Below are 18,694 nucleotides of genomic sequence, written 5' to 3'. Positions count from 1 at the left end.
CCCACATCATCTCTATCACTCACCCAACGACGCTCAATAACCTTGGAGTCATATTTCTCTGGCAGTGATTTAACGACTTGCAAAATTACACCGCGCTGGGATGAGCCTGCGTAGATGTTGGCATCTCTACTCTTTACTGTCCCGTGCGTCGTCAGCCCTGCTCGTGTTATTTATCACGACTTACGTCGTGACACACGAGCAGCGCCCAAACGACCATTCATCTCCACGTTAAATAACACGTGCCAGGCCAGGCAAAGACGAGAGGGCCAAGGTGAGCTACGAGGTTTTGAAAACTGCGGCAGGTGAATTACAGCCATCAAGGAGTTCCTCTGAAGTTGTGCTGCTGTGTATTTTCCTGAGGCCTGACAGGCTGTAAAAGGAAATTTACACTTGTGAGGCATTTACTCTGATTAGATGAGAGAGCAACCTCATACTGCTGAGTGCAGTTTAAGCGTTTTTATATTGCAGGAAACCACACATTTACCATTGGCTTATGTGGGAACTGATGCAAATTCTGAGGAAAAACACAGAATAGACACTGAACAGGCTTACAGCTGTACTCTGTGCTTTCACTTTTTGCATTGTAGCCAGCAGGTTTGTTGTTTTGCATAAAAAGACCAGAAAAAAAATCTATATTTGAAGCATCTCAGGCTGTGAATAACAAGTGTTATATTGTGTATTGGTAGGTTTTCTCAGCGTTGATGTATTCGTGAGGCAGAATCACATGTTTTTTAAATCTTGAGCAAACAGGAATCAGTAGCGATAGTATACTGCACTGTATTTAAGTTTTACACAAGCTTAGAAGCTGGACTCAGCTGATATTTTTATACAGGGTGAATTATACCAGCACTAGAGTTTACTGTAAATATCAGTTATTACATGGAAATACCTTCCAATTCAGATCTCTAGTGAGTATTTATTCACACCCAGTAATTATAATTCAGTCCACAGCACCTCTTCACGGCATTTACTACATACTGCACATTCCAAGTAATCATTCACTGAAAATGTGGTGCAGCAGCTTGAGCACATAAAAATACTGTATACATTACATAAATAGTTTATCCATGGAGTGATACATATTTATACTGCAGATATTTGTGCATATTATTCTGGTCCACCCCACCTTGTTGCAGCTTCTGATAATATACCCCAATTTAAAGGACCTGTATGATTACATTGTAGAGCCAGAAAAAAAAATATTGTAAGTACATAACATAACTGACACCTGCCATTTGTGTTTTTTGTCTCAGATTATTTTTGAAATTACACTTTTCTGACATGTAAAGAGCCTTTGGAGTCAACAGGAAGGAACTATCATAATTGTGATGATGTGGGGTATTGCACCAGCTGAAAGTTGGCCTCTTTCTGTGGTTACAAATAAAGTTTTTTGTCAAAAGAAAACTATTTAGTGGCAAAATGTTAAGTAGATGTTTAGACACTTATTGGAAACACTGAAAGATGACATTGAGGACTCTTGCTACATATATCAGACCAAGAACTGGTTGAGATGACCATACAAGCCTGATAGTACACTTTGGGATTCTCCAGAGAGATGAAGAGTGTTGCTGGGTTCTTCCCTGGTCCCGCATCACTCTTAAGCAGCTGACTGCAAGCTCACGACTCGAGCAGACAGCTTAACTAATCAACCCGCTAGTGTCAGAATGCTACTATTGAACTTAGCAGGTGTTTATTATATCGTTTGGTTTGAGTTTATGTTTTAAAATAAAAATATGATTGATAAAAACTGCTTGTGACATTTTTGAGATTCTCATGTTGACCATAATCTAATCTATTTTGCCATAGAAGTTAAAGCCCCTTTACCAACAGTATCAAATGGGCTTCCTAAAACAATATAAAAAATATATAATTTGCTCTTTTATTTCGTTGTTGCATCCCATGAAGATGTGATGGACAGCGGCCACAACAAGATTAACATGGGTATGACAGCAAGACAATCATGGCAGAGAAGTGGCCTGTAATTCAATCACTGGTGCAGAACATGTCATGTCAGTTAAGTCTATTGACTTTGACAGGCTGCACGAGGTGGTGGCAAGCTCTTATTGACATGGGGAGTCGTGCAAAGTGCTGAAGCATCATTGTGTAAATGAGGAGGGGTCTTTTCTCCTTCACCTTTGACCAGCAGCTTAGAAGAGACTGGCCTAAAAATCTGAAAAAGAGGACTATCTCTATATATGAATCTATGAGGTTTCGATGTTCTAATTAGGTTGCAGAAAACAAAACAGGCCGTCCTCGGTGCTCAATTGGAAAAATATACATTTTTAACAAATGCAATAAACAACAAACATCTCAGATGGTGCGTGTACAGGCACAAATGGCTCTGTGTGTGCCTCAGCTCAGCTGCATGCACAGCCACACAAAGTCCAGATGCCATTCATTAAATAATTAACGTCAGACTGAGATGAACTTTGATTTAATGGATCTAGCCAAGCCTTGTGGAGAAAAATTGATGGGCCACATTGTTTGGATTTCCTCCCAAATTGTGAGAAATCACTTTGGAGGTTTTATCGAGCAAACAGCAGCAGGAAGCAGAAGCATGGCTTCTTAACGGCAAAGCTAAAATTACTAAAAGATGAACAACATAGTTTTCTTTTTAGTAGACTCACAATGATGGGCTACTTATTAGCACCTAAGATCAACAATTTTAGTGTGGATAAGACATGTTCCTTTACTTATATATTGGTGAAAAAGCTTTGGTGAAAATAAACACTTTGTTCTTTGTGGCTTTACAGTAAAGACAACATACACAAAAGTACAGGTGTTTGGATGGTTCTGAATGAAACAAGAATCGTTTTAGATGTGAACTCAAAAACTATGATATCAGAAAAATATAAAAAATTTAGCACTGTTGCAATGATGAGATGACTTGCAAAATTTGTACACATAAGTATACAGTGGTATCTTCTTTCTGCTTCAACAAAAATATTGACCAGATCGCCTCAATAATTCTTCACCTTACTTATCCTTATTTGGCATCATGAATGGTAAAGATACATTGTTTTAGTTTAAAGCAATGATTTAAAAAAAAAATACACAAAACTCTGTTCCGTTCTGCATAGACTCCAGAGTGATTGACACAAATTTTGCCAACATACTATTGCAATCACACTATAGTGCTTCGCAAGACAGACTTCACTTTGACAAGAAATTTGTGTACCAGTAGTTTGAATTTCACGAGCTCTCCTTATACCCCTCCTAAAGCCTTTACGCTCACCCATCGCGCCTGCTGCGGCTGGACTCTCCTCCACCTCCCTGTACATGATAGGGTTCCTCTATAATGCATGCAGAAAGAAATACTGCACACACAGATGTGGGAAAACAAGTCTACACATAAAGAGCTGGAAGGGGGGAGTACACAGGCATGACGGAGTAGACGGCACCGTGCACGAGAAGCTGCTGCATGTGTAAATTGACTGATGCTGCCCACCCGCCACCCCCCTCAGTCAGATTAACTCCACAGGGCAAGAAAGATGAGAAGGGAGGGAAAAAGTGTGATTGGGGGGGAGTTGGGGGCTGGGTCCTGCCCCTCATCAAAGAGCTTTTCTTTTCCAATCTTTGCATTCATTTTGTGGGTGGGAGTGCCATCCACGTAGTGGGCACTCTGTAGCTCCTACTTTTATACCAACAGATTACCAAAGTCTTCAAAACGTTAAACATGAAATAGAGCATCATAGAACTATTTAAATCTGCTTCAGTAAATGAATGGAAGCTGATCCTGCGGTTGTGCTTAGCAGAGCACTAGAATACCAATGACTAATATGCATCTTCCTCGTGACCTATTATTTGAATGTCAACTTCTCTGCCATGTTTTGGTTTGCCAGATCCAGGCCCCCAGGCCAGGATGTTTTAATCTACTGTTTGGGGCCCAAGGCCATGAGGGCGACCCGCACCCTGAGAGGCAGGTCTGCTGACAGTCCTCTGCTTTCTATTGTGAGGCTGTCACATCCCGCCCTCAGATCCCCGACCCATCTCTGTCTCCTTCGCTCCCTTGAGTGGGTGTAATTACATTTAGGAAGTCAATCCATGCCCAGCCTTCCTTTACCTACATCTTCACCCAAATGTATATCTTGTTAGGTCTCCTATAATCCTCACCCAGGGCAATAATAATGACCCCTATCCGGGAGTAAAACCACCTAACAATGAAAACCTGACTAGTTCACCTTCTCTAATAGAGCCGTAATGGTTGGAGAAGAGAATATACCAAATTATTAATTATTTCTCTTTTGGGAACAATTTTCCCTAAATACGTCTCATCTATGATATAGTCAAACATCTGATTGTTCAGCTGTAGTGACATTGATAAATCATGCATGTTAAGGTTTGAAAGCAGATAATTTAATGAACTCAAGTCATGACAAAGTTAGATTTAAGAGAAGCCAGTGAGAGATCATTGGAAACCAATATCGCTGTGAGAGACAAGTCAAGGATAAATCGAGGAGTAGCCATGTCCTGCACAGATAAATCTAGTTTTAGACAAAGCAGAGGGGTTGAAGTTCACCATCCTAATTTGATCAGGGAATATTCACTCAGCTTGATAATAGCTTTAACAGCCAACCTGTAGTTGTAATTACATCATCTGCTTAATAACCGAATATGGCTTCAGCTAATGTAATTTGCAATAAAGTGGGCAAGGATTGCTCTAAAGTTGTCTTAATTGAGTTAGGGGATATCATTTTCGGCAAATTTGCTGGTTTCTATCGTTTTAAATGGAGGATTTGCTCGTAAACAGAGTCTCCAAGGAATTCACTGCCTGATCAAACATGAAGAAAGAAGCAGCACACCCAATAATAAAACACTCATTACCATGGTTGCACAGCAGCCAACTGCACAATAACACACACACATTAAACAATTTGCCAAATGTTGGTTATGATTAAAACTATTTTTGCAGTATTAATTTAAAGATGTTTAAAATACAAATTAAAAACATACCGTGCCTTGGAGAAGCAACCAGATCTGTTCAACTGCATGATGGGAAGTTCTGTTGAAGATTTTTTTTAACAATTAAAAATCTGAAAGGGTGTTCTGGTACACTGAAATAAACTCAAATGTAAGCTGAAAGGTTTATTTGGAAAACAAACAGAGTCCGGAATAAAGCTGAGCAGTAGCTTCAACCGTGATTCGATTATTCAACAACATCCCCGGAATTAATTGTAAAATCTACAATTTTAGCCTTTAATGAAGTATAAAACAAACAAGTAATCAGTTTGGCACAAGCCTTGTAGCTGACAAGGCAAAGACCTGAAAAAAATATAAAAAACTGCTCCAGTCAGACGAGATTTGAATTTGCCTTAATTAAATAAATGGCAAGAGTTGAAAACTGACCTTCACAGATGCTTTACAGCCAATCTGACAGAATTTGAGGAAATGCGTAAATGTCAGTCTCTAGACAAAGGACCTGCACCACAAGTGAAAAGAGCTTCTACAAAAAGTAGTGACTCAGAGAGATTGAATAGAAATGCATGCCACATGCTCTGTTTTGTAAAAATAAATAAATAATAATAATAATAATGATAATGATAATGATGGTCTTCTATATGAAATTGTGAAAATTTTCATTGTTGTTCTTGGCTGTTATATGAAAAAAAAAAAGTTCAGGAAATTTAAATAACTTTGCTATCACTGTAATGCAATATTTTGCAAATAATTTACAGCAAGCACAAGCAGAAACAACACAGCTTTTGACAGTTCCTAGCTCCTGAAAAAAAATGGCAACACACAATGGGAAACATGCATTTGTCTCAACTTTTTGATGCCTATTACAACCCTGAAATATAAAAAAAAATACTTAACTCCTTTAAATAAAACAGCCAGCTTCTATAATTGATTATGAAATATATTATCTGAGAATTTGAATCATGGATACTAGCTTTTATTGGAAAATATGGGAGATAGAAGAAAAACATCCCAGCACAAAGCCCTGGCACCATCCCTCTCTCCACCTTAGAGATGAGCTTCAGAAATCTTGATCCATCTTTTGCAGGGTGAAAACAATGAATTTTACATGGCTTCTTTCAAAGGGAAAACTGAAGAGAGATGGCACTGTGGCAGCCCCACCTCCTTCCCCCAGAACTCACTGCAGACCCCCTGCAAGGAACTTTGTCTGAAGTTACTGAGAAGAGAGGAGGTGCTTGAAGCACTTCATATTTATGGCTGAGTTTGAGTGGAGAGAACTCATCCATCAAACACAGCATTTCCTTTCATCAAGCCTATGTGATGTTTTGAAGAGGTGATATAACCTAGTAGTAAAGCTTACCATACAGTAGACACTGAATATGGGTGAGGGTTATAGCATTTCTTCCAAATAAACTTCCTCCTGTTTACACCGAATTCAAAAGAACACAGAAGAGGGGCCTTACTTTGTGTCTCAGGAGAAAAAGGAAAGTAGTTTTCTATGCCTCACACTGAGGATGGAGATCGGGTACACAGACAGATTTTTTTTTAATTCATTTGGCTTTGTCAACGTTAAAGGTTTCAAAGGCATTTCACAAAGACAAAGATAACCTCAGAAAATATGAAAAGCAGTTCAAAAATTATTTCATTTATGAAAGGGAAAACATACATTGCAGGTTTCCCTTGCCTCAGACACCTTCATTCTGGGAATCCCAAGGAGTTTCTTAGCCAGAAGGGAGACACAGTCGCTCTGGCATGTTCTGATTCTGCCTCAGGATCTCCTTGCCTGGAGACCCTCCAAAGGGAATCCCCCAGTGGGCATCTTCTTCAGATTCCCAAACCATCTCACCACTCCCTTCGATGTGGAGGAGAAGCGGATCTACTCTGAGTAACCTGCTCGTTTTGATGAAGTCATCACTGTGAACCAGACACAAAGATACCGACCGCCGTGGAAGAAGCAATCCACTTTCAGTGACTTCAGTCCACCTGCTTTTCAGGTGATGCTAAAATGAAATGTGGCTGAATGATGTGCATGATGCATGCTGTTAAAGTAATGAAATGTAAAGTCAAATAAAATAATGGGAAATGAAATAAAAAATAATAAAAGAACAAAATAGAAAAAAAGACTGGAGTCACTTCAGGTTGGAAAATATCTGCTTTGAAATGAGTCCTGGTTTTGCACGCTCGACTCCCCTGTCAGAACTTGTCTTTGTTTCTACAAACTGACACGACAAGCACCATTTACCGCCTGCAAACTTTTTTTCCACGCCATTAAATACATCCCGTCAATTACTAACATTTTAAAATACACTTACACACTTAGAACTTATTCCGGTTACCTGCACTTATAGTTTACACTATTTTATGTACCATAACATAAAGTGATTATATGATTTGTAAGGAAACGCTATTGTAATAGTTTACCACATTGGAGACAGTATAATGTTTTATGTCTTTCATTAAACTAAAGATTGGATCTTTTTCCCCATGCTGTGTGGATTTTGTGTCATCTGTGCACAAGTGCTTTTCAGCATCTCAGTAAAGATGCGCGGGTGTGACTGCGGCCAACCTTGTAACACGAGCTATCCAAAGCTTTTAAAACCATTACACAACTGCAAAGTCATTTAGGGACTAATCAAACCGTGGAACAAGACGCTAACCAACACCCCACTCGGTTTTTATCTTCATAAATTATTTGTCGTGTTAACTCCAGCTAGTTGTTACCTTCCCTATCAGAGCATTTGGAGATTTTATGGTGATGTGATTTATATGGGCTTGTGGCACATTAATGATGCCAGGGAGCCTTTGCTTGCCATCCATATTCATGAACAACTGTGTTTGGGGAGCAGTAGAGATGGAAGGAAGGGGAGAGACCGCTGCACATCCGCCAAGTCTCCCAGGCACAAGGTCTGGATCGCAGAGCTGCTTCAGGTTCACATGCCTGTGGCTACAGACCCACCTGTCCACCTAGATTCATTGCATTCCCTAAGACACGATACAACTGAACAAAGGAGCCACAGTAATATATTTGGTGCACCGCTTCTTTCTTCAGGTTTGATCAGGCAGCGATATAAAATTATTCATTTGTTCAAGGTTTTAAAAATGGCACAATATAATGCTCTAAGACATATAAACTTAATACACAGCAATCATCCTCCTAATCCCTTTGCGATATTAAAACGCTGCAACCGCTAAGACTCTGAAAGATTTTGTTTGCTTGTGGATTAACAGGCTTTTGTAAATAAATCAATAAACAATTTTGCACATTAATCTGTTGAAGACATTAGGCAATGAGCAAGAGTTATGTGTCATTAGAATATTTTGTTTGCCAGCTGTACTCCTCTAATACCAATTTGTCTTAGTAGATTTTCATAGCTATTTTGCTGATACAATGAACTAAACACAATGCCGAGTGCAATTCCGCCATGTAACATTTTGCTTCTTGATTTTGACATAATTTACAGTACCTTGCAAAAGTATTCCTAACCCTTCTGAAAATGGAAAGAGTACCACTCTATTGAAATTTACTCTGGAAAACGATATTATTGGACTGGAATGAAATGGATTGATCTAAATTGAATTCGGACCTATGTAGACACTTTATTAGATTGGATCTCTGAGTTTTGTAAAGTGTCTGGAGATGACATTCATTGTTCGGCACTACACGGATAAATCTGCTTTGAACTGACAGGCAGTACGTCTCATCATTCAGGTTCTTTTAAGAGCTCTGAAGTAAATTTAGCCCAAGATCAGTGGTCATACTTCTGGCAAAATCCAGCAAAAAAGAAACTCAAGCAAACTGAAAACATCTCCTGCTGTTCTCCTATAAGGTTATTCTCCAACATGGTTTATTTTGCCCATTTGAGTAGAAAAACGCAAGCGGTCTCAGCTGGTGATATAAAACCTGGATTTATTGTTACCTATATAAACGCAAGACAGCGAGATTTCACGTCCTGTTAGCAATCATGATCTAATCAATGAGCAACACCTTAAAACTGCTGACAGGTAATTATGAGGGCAGCTCACTCTGCGACATGCCATTCAGGTAACCTGTGGTAATTACAGAGGAGAAGAAATATCTGCTGAAGGTTGCTCACGGTGCAACAAAAGCCGCCAAGAGTGAATTGCATGTCTGCTCCTGGGTGAGGCCTAATTTGCTTCTGAGGAAAATCAATAAAAGCTTTTCATGTTGGTTGCTATGGAACAACATATACTAAAACACAATGAACATTACCTTGGGGAAATTGGCACCAAACATAATCTCTCCATTGCCCTCCTGAACAATGCCCTTTTCTTTGAAAGAAACAGACGTTTCAGTGATATAATGCTGATGTTGTTGTTTACTGTAAGAATTATTCTTACCATGGCAAACACCCAAGCATCACTGATGTAAATTCTGTGGCATCAAACATAAAAAGCATAATAAAATTAAAAAAAAATAAAAATTCCTGCAACTCAGATCTTAATGCATCAGGGAATGTGCAAACTTTACCATCTTCCATACGGGACTCCACAGAGGCAAATAATCATAAAGGAAAATAATAGCGTGTTCCTCCAGTAGAATAAATGTCATCCCCGGAGTCTATGATATTCCTAAATCATAAAGTTATTGTTTCACATTAACAGTACGTCATTCACAAATGTACAGATTCAATTCAAAAATGTATGCCTTCACTGCTGTATTCCAGTCTGTCATGGTCATGTCTGTCTGTTTAAGCAGTTCTGCTCGTTGCGGCCGTAATCGCAGGTTGCGCACCTGATGTGAGAAAATGTATGTAGGAATCTGATGCAGGGAAAAAGGTCACACTGGTCTAAAGCAAACTACATAAAAGCAGTTCAGAGAGCAGCATGATGGACGTTATTAACAAGCTTTGACTGCAGGTCACCATAATATTTAAACGACATGAATACTTTGGTTAAAAATGATCATTTAGGGTCTAAAATAAAAGATCATCAAAGTTTGGCTTGTCCTGGAAACTAAAAAAAAAAACTGACACATTTTTAAATTAACCAATTTATCCAAAAAATCTCAAAACAATAAAAAATATATTTATAAGTGTTACAGAAATTAACCACTTCCTATAGTTGCTGATCAGCATTTTGCTTAATCTTGAAAACCGACCAACAGTATTTTAGGGATTTAAGTTTTCATAACTTTCATAGTGTACAAACTAAACAAAAACATTCCCCAACCAAATTTTGACAGTCTGATTGGACTTTTGGCAACTCAGTAAGGCAAATGGTCTTCCTGTTTTTGGTTCCATTTATATTCCATATCCCCCATTATTCTTTCAGGTTTGTGGTGCCATACACCCTTCTTCACCTGTAAAGGGGGAAGAGGAGGAGGAGGAGTACTCCTCAGGCAGGTTGTCAAGCCATCTCTGGCTTAATCAAATCAGTAATAAAAAGTTTCTCACAATTATAAACAATCGTCAGCCCAGTTTATACTGTGTTTTCCCATCTAATTACTTGGATTAAATATTAACCTACTTCTGTGTTAGTGTTTGAACAGCAGACAAACGGCTTCCATTTTTACGATTCCAAGCTTTAATGAAGCACAAACACAAGCAAGACCGATGCAGTCTGTTGGTAATTCAAAGAACACATTTATTATCCTCTGGCTATGAATGAACAGCAGTAAAAGAGAAAGGGGGGACTGCACCACCAGCCTGCCAACCAACTCAGAGACAAACAGCAGGACGTGCACATCCTGCCAGCCAAGCCGCCATCACAGCAACTGTCGCCACGCAGCAGAGCTGCCATCACACGTTTGATTTGTACGCGTCTTGGACGTGATTGGCTGCGACGGGAATTGTGAGGCAAGAAGGGGTCTTTTTTTTTTTGGGAGTAATTAACCCTTTCACTTGCATGTATTCCACTTGAGAAATTACAAGTCCTGACAGGCTCCTGTCAACAACCAGCACCAATCCCACTCTTAATAATGTGCGAGACAGAGAGTGAACACAAAGACAGTGTTTGGGCTGTCACCAGTGGGGTGCTTCGGAAACTGTCTGCAGACAATACACTGCGTCTCAGCAAACCAAATGAAGGGGACACTCGCTGCTGTAACGGAAGCGCCTAAAGAGAAAGGGCCTGACAACTCATACAAAGTGACAGACAAAAACGACGCACAATTCTGACTCATTCTAATATTTGAAGATGCACAGTGGCTTTGTATGTTACAGCCTTATTCCAAATTAGATTAGATTAATATCTTTCCTCAAAATTCTACACATAAATACCCCTCTGAAAACGAAAACCAAAAAAAAAAAAAAATCACATTTACACAGGAATTCACAACTTTTGTCATGAAGGTAACAATTGAGCTGTTCTCACTGATCATCCTTGAGTTGTTTCTACAACTTAAATGGAGTCTATTTGAATTGAATAAACTACAATTCAGTTGATTGTAGTTTATTCTCAAAGCCACACACCTGCAGATAAGCACAAACACCAGGCATGAAATCAAAGGGATTCTCTGTTGACCTCTGAAACAGGATTGTATTGAGGTACAAATCTGTTGAAGGATACAGAAAGAGCTCTGCTGCTACAACTACTACTCTTCCAAGGAACTGTTAAAGTATAAATAATTGCTAAATATAATGTGCGACTTTGGAGAATTATAGCAAAACTTCATGCAATATGGAAAGACTGATTGCAAAGCCAATTTCCTTCTTTTAAAAGTTGAATTGTCATTGAACAAATAGTTTCACATCTGCCCTACAGAAATAATGACTATCTTGTTTGAATTTTGTTATCTGGCAATTTCTCACAGGCATCAGCTGCTGTTTTTAAACCCTGGACAGAGCATTACAATTTGGCTTTCATTTTCAAAGTGAGAAAACAAATGAAAGGGAAAATTTATCACATTTAAAGGTCGTCAACATGTATGAAGCCATTCATCTTGGCAGACAGCTTTATTCAATGCATAAAGGTTCCTCACAGAGCAATCAAAGCTCTGGGGAAAAAATAAAAATCCGATGTTTCATGAACAATGTTACAGATATGCATTCCAATTATTTTATAGTACCAACACATAGGCCTAAATTAAAGTCTTATTTCATCAAGAGCATCCTGGAGTGAAAGCATGAGGATCAAAAAAGCAAATAGATGTTGAAAAACTAAAATCATTCAAGCTAAAACTGGATGTTTAATAATCGTCATGTAAATGTGTCCGAAAATCTTTCAAAGCCTTCACAGGTGGCTTCCTCCATAAGCAATATGCATTAGGTAAATGGTTTCACAAATAAAGAGTCACTGGCAGACTTCAGATTACATCCCGATGAGGCTTTTCATTTAAAATGTACTATGTGTGGAAAATAAGGCAGTTTACATGTATTAAGTATTTTATGGCCGGTGTGTGAACAGATTGCAATGCATCCTTAATGAGATCCTGTGACTTTCCTGTGCTTTACACAGTCAGCAAGAAAGTGCTTCTCTTTTGATAATCCCTAAACTTCAGTTTTAATTAGAATTTAGCTTAAGGCTTTTTTATTGTTTAATTTGGAAAGACCTCTTTCAGCCCAAAACACAGAAGCAATAAAAAGACCCACAATCACATCTTAAACAGAATCTTGAATGATCAAATCTTTCAAATGTCACTTAGAGGAAGAAGCACTTTTAAAGAAAATATGTTAAACATTGTTTTTGTTTGACAACCTGAAGTAAGATAAGATGATACTCTTTGTCTCTACTTTTTTTCAGATTTTGGGAGCTACACTGTTTTTCTTGGCATTCTACTGTAATTTTTCATTACAACCACCTGCTTCCCTTTTCAACTCTTTTTTGGAGCTGAATTCATGTGCCAATGGTTCCACTGGGACAATTAAACCCATAACTTTTTTATATTTTGGCTATTTAAAAGAGATAAACAATGCCAGAAGAAGAGTTTCAAATAGATAAAACTATCAAAATGCAGAACACGAGACAAATAGATAGACTATGCAGTGCATAAAAAATATATACAATCAGAAAATGATGGTATTCTCTCAGAGTGTAAAGTAAGTACCTTTTATGATCAGCCTCTTGCTGGTGTCCTCCGGGGTGTGGGTAGCCCCCTGTAGCTGAGGTTCTGTTGTCCACCAGATGGTGCCCACTGGTGAAAGAGACCCACGATTTTCCTGGTCACTAAAATTTAAGATCAGAGGTGCCTGCTGGTTATAAAGTCACTGACCAATTAAAAAAGTAGTTTTTCCCTCCCTTTATGTCTGCACATCTGTTGAGCATATTACACCTCATTGAAACTTTTGAAGTCTGTTCATGCAAAAAAAGTAACTGCAAGTATCTCTGCGCTTCTTTTGTTTTAACTTCTCTTGCTTTTTAATTCATATGCCTTAGTGTCGTTGTCTTTAATTTTTAGCCCCACGTTCTTTGTACCTCAACGAGTCTTTGTATACTGTTTATCATTTAATAAAAAATAAAAAAAAACATCTGTTGAGCATCCACAACCTGATACGATGACTGACTGTACAGTTTTTGACATCAGTGTTTCTAGCAAATATTTTTCTTCTTCTTGATTTTTAATGGCAGTTGGCAACATTACCGCCACCTACTGGTATGGAGTGTGGTTTAAATATTTTACTTCTATATTTTATGACTATATGCAGTGGTGTCCAAGTTCATTCCCTGAGGGCTGGTATCCTGCAGATTTTAGACCTTCGCCTAGTTCAACACACCTGAATCAACACGATACTTATTAATCAGACCCCTGCAGACCTTAATGACATACTGAGGAGGTAATTTAGCTTTGTGAATCAGTTTTGTTGCAGCAGAGACAACGCTAAAACATGCAGGAGACCAGACCTTATCTAAAGAAAATAAAACAAAACAGGTCCTCAAATGAGCACTGAATGCCTCCTGGATTAACTAATGCACACAAAACCAGCTGTTTCAGAGACTTTCAGGTTCAAATTAAGAAAAAGACAGATCATCTGGCTGGCGCCGTAGTCTGTTGAATGGGATGTGTCAAACATGAATGAAACTGGTCAGATGATCCATAAAATATGTAAGTCTGCTCTGTATTTTAAAAAAAAAAAGTTAACGGAGACAAAGTGATGTCAAAGTGAAGAGCTGGTGTTGTACAACTTTCAGATGAATACACCTGAATCACATAATTAGGCCATTAACAAGACACTGTAGAGCTTGAGTGTATGAAGCTCTACAGTAGATAATTCAGTCTGTCGAGTGAGGCATGTTGGATTTGGGACACTTAAAAAATTGCAATAGGACCCTGAACCTCTAAGGCTGAAGTTTGACACCCCTGACAAAGGGCTACTAAGTGAGAAACAGAAAAGAATGAAATGTGTCCTGACCTGAGCTCACAGCTTGAGGTCGTGTTCAACGTCTGGATTATCAAAAGCTTTACCATTAGATCACAGAAGAGAGAAACCCAGCAAGGAAGTAAATCTCTTGGATTGAAAATCAGCCCCAATGGCAGTGAGGCAGCATGAGTTCTAACTAGGATTTATTTTCATGTCATAATTCCAGCATCTGTGACTTTCCTCGAAAACCTGCTCCGTTGAGTAGACTTTTTATGATGCATACAAAATATAAAATCCATTTTTGTGGTTGATGATATTCATGTTATGATACAAAAATTCCAATACACACCTCATTCTTTAAAATTAAGATTTATTTATGACAATTATTTATGTTGTGCTATAAAACAGTTTAAGCACTTGTTTAATTAAGCTTTTTTTCACTGTATTCACCTGCAGCTCCTCTAGCATGTGATTTACATTGTAATGTATTTATATCAAGTGCTTATAAAAATTATTTTTATTATTTTTTTGTCCGTATTGTCAGATGTTTTGGATTGTATTTTTTGTTTTAACCTGGCTCATTTTATTGTGATGCCTTACTTTTTTTCAGTACAACTTGAAGAGCTTTTGTCTACATTTGACTTTTAAAAGTAAAATGTAAAAAAAAGTAGGATTGAGTTAAAAGAATACCTTTTCTGCAGATTTTGTGCACAAGCACAGACAGCACAGACAGCAACAACATATGAAAGTACAAAATAAAGCCAATAAATCATCATATCACTGGCAGAAAGAGAAACTTTATGTTCTGTGTGACATTTCCAAATGGCCTGAATCCAAGAGAGAGGGAGTTAATGGATATATTACTCGGGTCATAAAATAAAAGTCAAACCAAAACCAAATTTTTTCAAGGCCGTGTACAAAGCAGCTACCGTCCAAGCAGTCAGTTTATTTCTACGGGTAGTAAGTCCGGAACTTAATCTGCAAACCTTTTTAAAAAGGAAAGTAGAACATCAACCCATTCACCTGTAGACAATGTTCTGAAACACAGTAAACCGCTGGCAAAGCAAAAGACTTTATTTTTGTGTTCACTTGCTACCAAACTAAACTACAATGAATATTCAGTGCACATAAAGTCCAACATCAGCATTCTGAAAGCAGTTTAAAGCAATGTTTTCAAAACAAAGCCTTTATGTAAATCACTGGTTATCTACAAGCGATCTGGACCAGGGGGCCACAGAGCACAGATTAAAAAACAAGGTTAGTGCTTTCTTCGACAAGGTCAGCACATGATGTACTAACCAAAACGATAACGCAATGATAAAGAAGTTTGCGGCAGACGTTTTAATTAACGTATGCTTGTTTCCGTTTAAGAAATGTTTAAAAATCTCCCATGCAAACCCACTTGCTTCTGATTTATTTCCGTATAGTTTTAAGGAGACGTTATCAAGAGAACAGCACTGCCTGTTCGCAGTCAGACAGCATCAGTGGCGGTCTGTGTGGGTGTCACTGAGTGAGCGTCTTTATTACCTAAGCACTCATTAACTTGGCAGCTTACAGGCCATTTGAACTCATGACCCACATCCTGCTTCTCATTATTGTGCAAACCAGATAGGCCGGATGACGACTCAGGAAGTCAACACACGGGGGAAACAAGGGAGCTAATTCACATAATTTATATTAATGTGTTAAGTTATGAGCTGTGCATTATCTGCAGTGTAACAGCTTCTGACTGCAATGTCTTCCTCCCTTATCTAGATGTTCTGTTGAATTAAACACACCAAACATGTTTAGGCAATTTTTAAAAAGTCCGATCAATTAAATCCTCAATGAATAGATTGTTTTAATTTACTCTCTGTGGCAGCACGTTAATAGATTTGAATGATCACTCATCCTAAAAGAATTTACAACAGAGACGGAGGAAAGCTTTCAGGCAAGGTTTCTGCGAAACCCCTTACACATGCAGTCTGTTTTGTGGATGGAAATGTCAATAGTTACGACCCCCCCGAAGCGCAGTTAAAGACTGTGTGTGAGGTTAACGTTTTGGCCAGCCTCTGATCATTTAAGGACTCCCTTCCACACCAGCTTGTTGTAATTATGGGGAAAAAGTGGCAGCATGTGGTCAGGTTTATGACTGTTCTTCAAAGAGCAAGCCTGGTTTGCTCAGACCAATCTGGGTGACTGCAGAGCTGTAAATCCCAATCTGAGCCAGCTACTGCCACTAAAAGTGAGTATGGTGAAGTGAGAGTTCAAAAAGCCCGCTTTCCTCGTAAAAATGCATCTGAAGCCCATGATGCAGATTTGACTCCAAACATGAGGTAATTTAATGTATAATTAGGGAATGTATGTAAAACAAAAATACGCAAAACAGACACGGAAAGTTATTTTCTTTGAAGTGTCAATTAAGCAAAAAGAACTCATTTCGAAAATATCTGACTGAAGACATGAAATAGAGAGTAAAGCAGCCTTAAAACTGTAATGAGATTTTAATGGAATAAGAAAATCACAGTCTGCACATAAGGGTGTTACAAAGACCTGAGTTTTGAAGGAATTAAAGAAAAACTTAACTTAAGAAAATGTAGTCGGATAATTCAGAGCATCACAACCCTTGCTTAGTGCTACGTTGGTGTAGGGGGGGAGGTTGTGACTTTTCAGTGAACTCATTTTTATTCTCACAAACACCCTGGCTCCCCCGCTAATGATAAGAGCCCTGAGGCAAGTCAGGTCATATGGGACTGGATGTGCTCAGACAGAGACCGTCAAGACATCTGCAACAGCCTCAGCCAACTGTTTCAACTCTGGCACACACGGTGTCTTGTGAAGGTTTTTGCAACCCTTGACCTTTATGCATCCTGTCACGTTACATTCTCAAATTTCATTGTGTTTTCTCTCAATTTTTCAGCAAATTGGTAAGTATTAAGTAAAAGAAAGTAATAAGTGATGATCACAGTTTTTTTAAAAACTGAAAAGTGTGTCATATGTGTTCATTGTTGACTGGACCATTCTAACTCTGTTTACTAGTTTGGTCTCAATATTCTGCTGCAGGGTAATCTTCTGGCTCAGTTTCAAATCTTTTGCAGCTTTGAACAGGGTTCTTTGCAGGTTTGCCATGCTCCCATCAAATCTCAGCTTATCTAAATTTAAGATTCCCCCCAGCACAATGCTGCCCCCATCATATTTCATTTCAGAATGTTAGGTTTTATATGTTGACCACAACTGGCACGTTTAAGTGGACATTCAGAATGAACGGGCTATGGGAATAAAAATATGTCATGTGTCCCAATGGGAATATTCTAAAATTGTAGAATTTTAGAATATTCTAAGGGGTGGTTTATGCCGATTAAGCCTCCAAACAGCGTAAATACTTGTTCTGATTGCGGCACACTAACCTAATTGAACGTTACAGAGGGAAGTGCAGTAGTTGGAGTCAGCACAGAACTTTGAAGGATGTTTATTTCCTTCCAATCTCTTGTTCCATAATGCAAGAAGACCAACAGCATGTGTTGCTTAGTTTGTTCTTTAGAAAGTGGAGTAACATCTCAACCATTATTAGAACCTGGCACAGAACAAGCACACTACTACTTTGGGTTATTCTGGGGCGGGGGTTCAACACAGATGGAAGAACAACTTATTTTTCCGTGTTTTTTAGGGAAATTTTACCATTTTAGAAAATAGAAGCACGTGTCAGTGATTCTATTCTGAATAAAGCCTGGTGCATGAAAACACAAGACATCTGATTAATTAATTTTGTGCCCATACAAACGATACGATTATGTAATGAATCCAAGCACATTTAAAGTCGTTCAAAGGACCATTGTCTAGATGTTTGCTGTGTTCCCAACATTGTCTAGGAAAAACTTAGGAACTTTATCTGGGTATGTTTTAAAAAAAAAAAATCAAACCATTCTTATTGTTCTATACTCAACAACCTTTTTGCTGACCTCTCAGTCCTGTTCCTTCTTCCTCATGATGCTGTTTATTCTCAACAAAGTTCTGAGTTCACAAAACAACTGTGTTTATACCAACATAAAATCACAAAGCCTAAATATCCATTAGGCCCACCAAAAGCAAATGTACCTGGTTTTAGTCAGTGATATATTAAAGGCAGCAAAATACAAATGTTAGCCACAATTATCTACTACTTTCTATTGATCTTTTCCAAAATAAATCCCAAATAACATACATTTAAGTTTATGGCTGTAACGTGACAAAATATGAAAAAGTTTTAAAGAGGGAACACTTTTGCAAGGCACTTTGTGATTTAAGTTCAACAAGATAATGAAACAAACTACAAGGGGGACAAAAAATAATTAATTGCAAATAAATGTATATCCAGTGCAAATTATGTGTTTCGCTGCACACAGTTTGATACGATTTGTCAACACAATGAGCCAATCTTCACAATGATGGGAAAAGTGCCAAACTCACCAAACCAGAAAGAAAATGTCACCCCCAGCATCTAAAACATGGTGACCAGCTGCTCTCTCCAGTCAACCAAATTAACCTCTCAGGGTTTTGATCAA

At 38.3% G+C, this 18,694-nt stretch overlaps 1 long non-coding RNA gene across 1 annotated transcript in view; it reads right to left on the bottom strand.

The window, feature by feature from the left end:
• LOC103459001 (uncharacterized) overlaps positions 1–13,033 on the bottom strand; it is a 125,548-nt gene extending 112,515 nt beyond the window's left edge. The window contains exon 1 of the long non-coding RNA XR_532659.1: positions 12,923–13,033. This is a non-coding gene — a long non-coding RNA (uncharacterized LOC103459001). The remainder of the gene's footprint in view (positions 1–12,922) is intronic.
• Between the last annotated feature and the right edge of the window lie 5,661 nt (positions 13,034–18,694).

The sequence above is a fragment of the Poecilia reticulata genome, linkage group LG22 (genome assembly GCF_000633615.1).
Source record: "Poecilia reticulata strain Guanapo linkage group LG22, Guppy_female_1.0+MT, whole genome shotgun sequence".
NCBI lineage: Eukaryota > Metazoa > Chordata > Actinopteri > Cyprinodontiformes > Poeciliidae > Poecilia > Poecilia reticulata.
The sequence above is the reverse complement of the archived record's forward strand: the minus strand, read 5'-3'. Positions and strand labels throughout refer to the sequence as shown.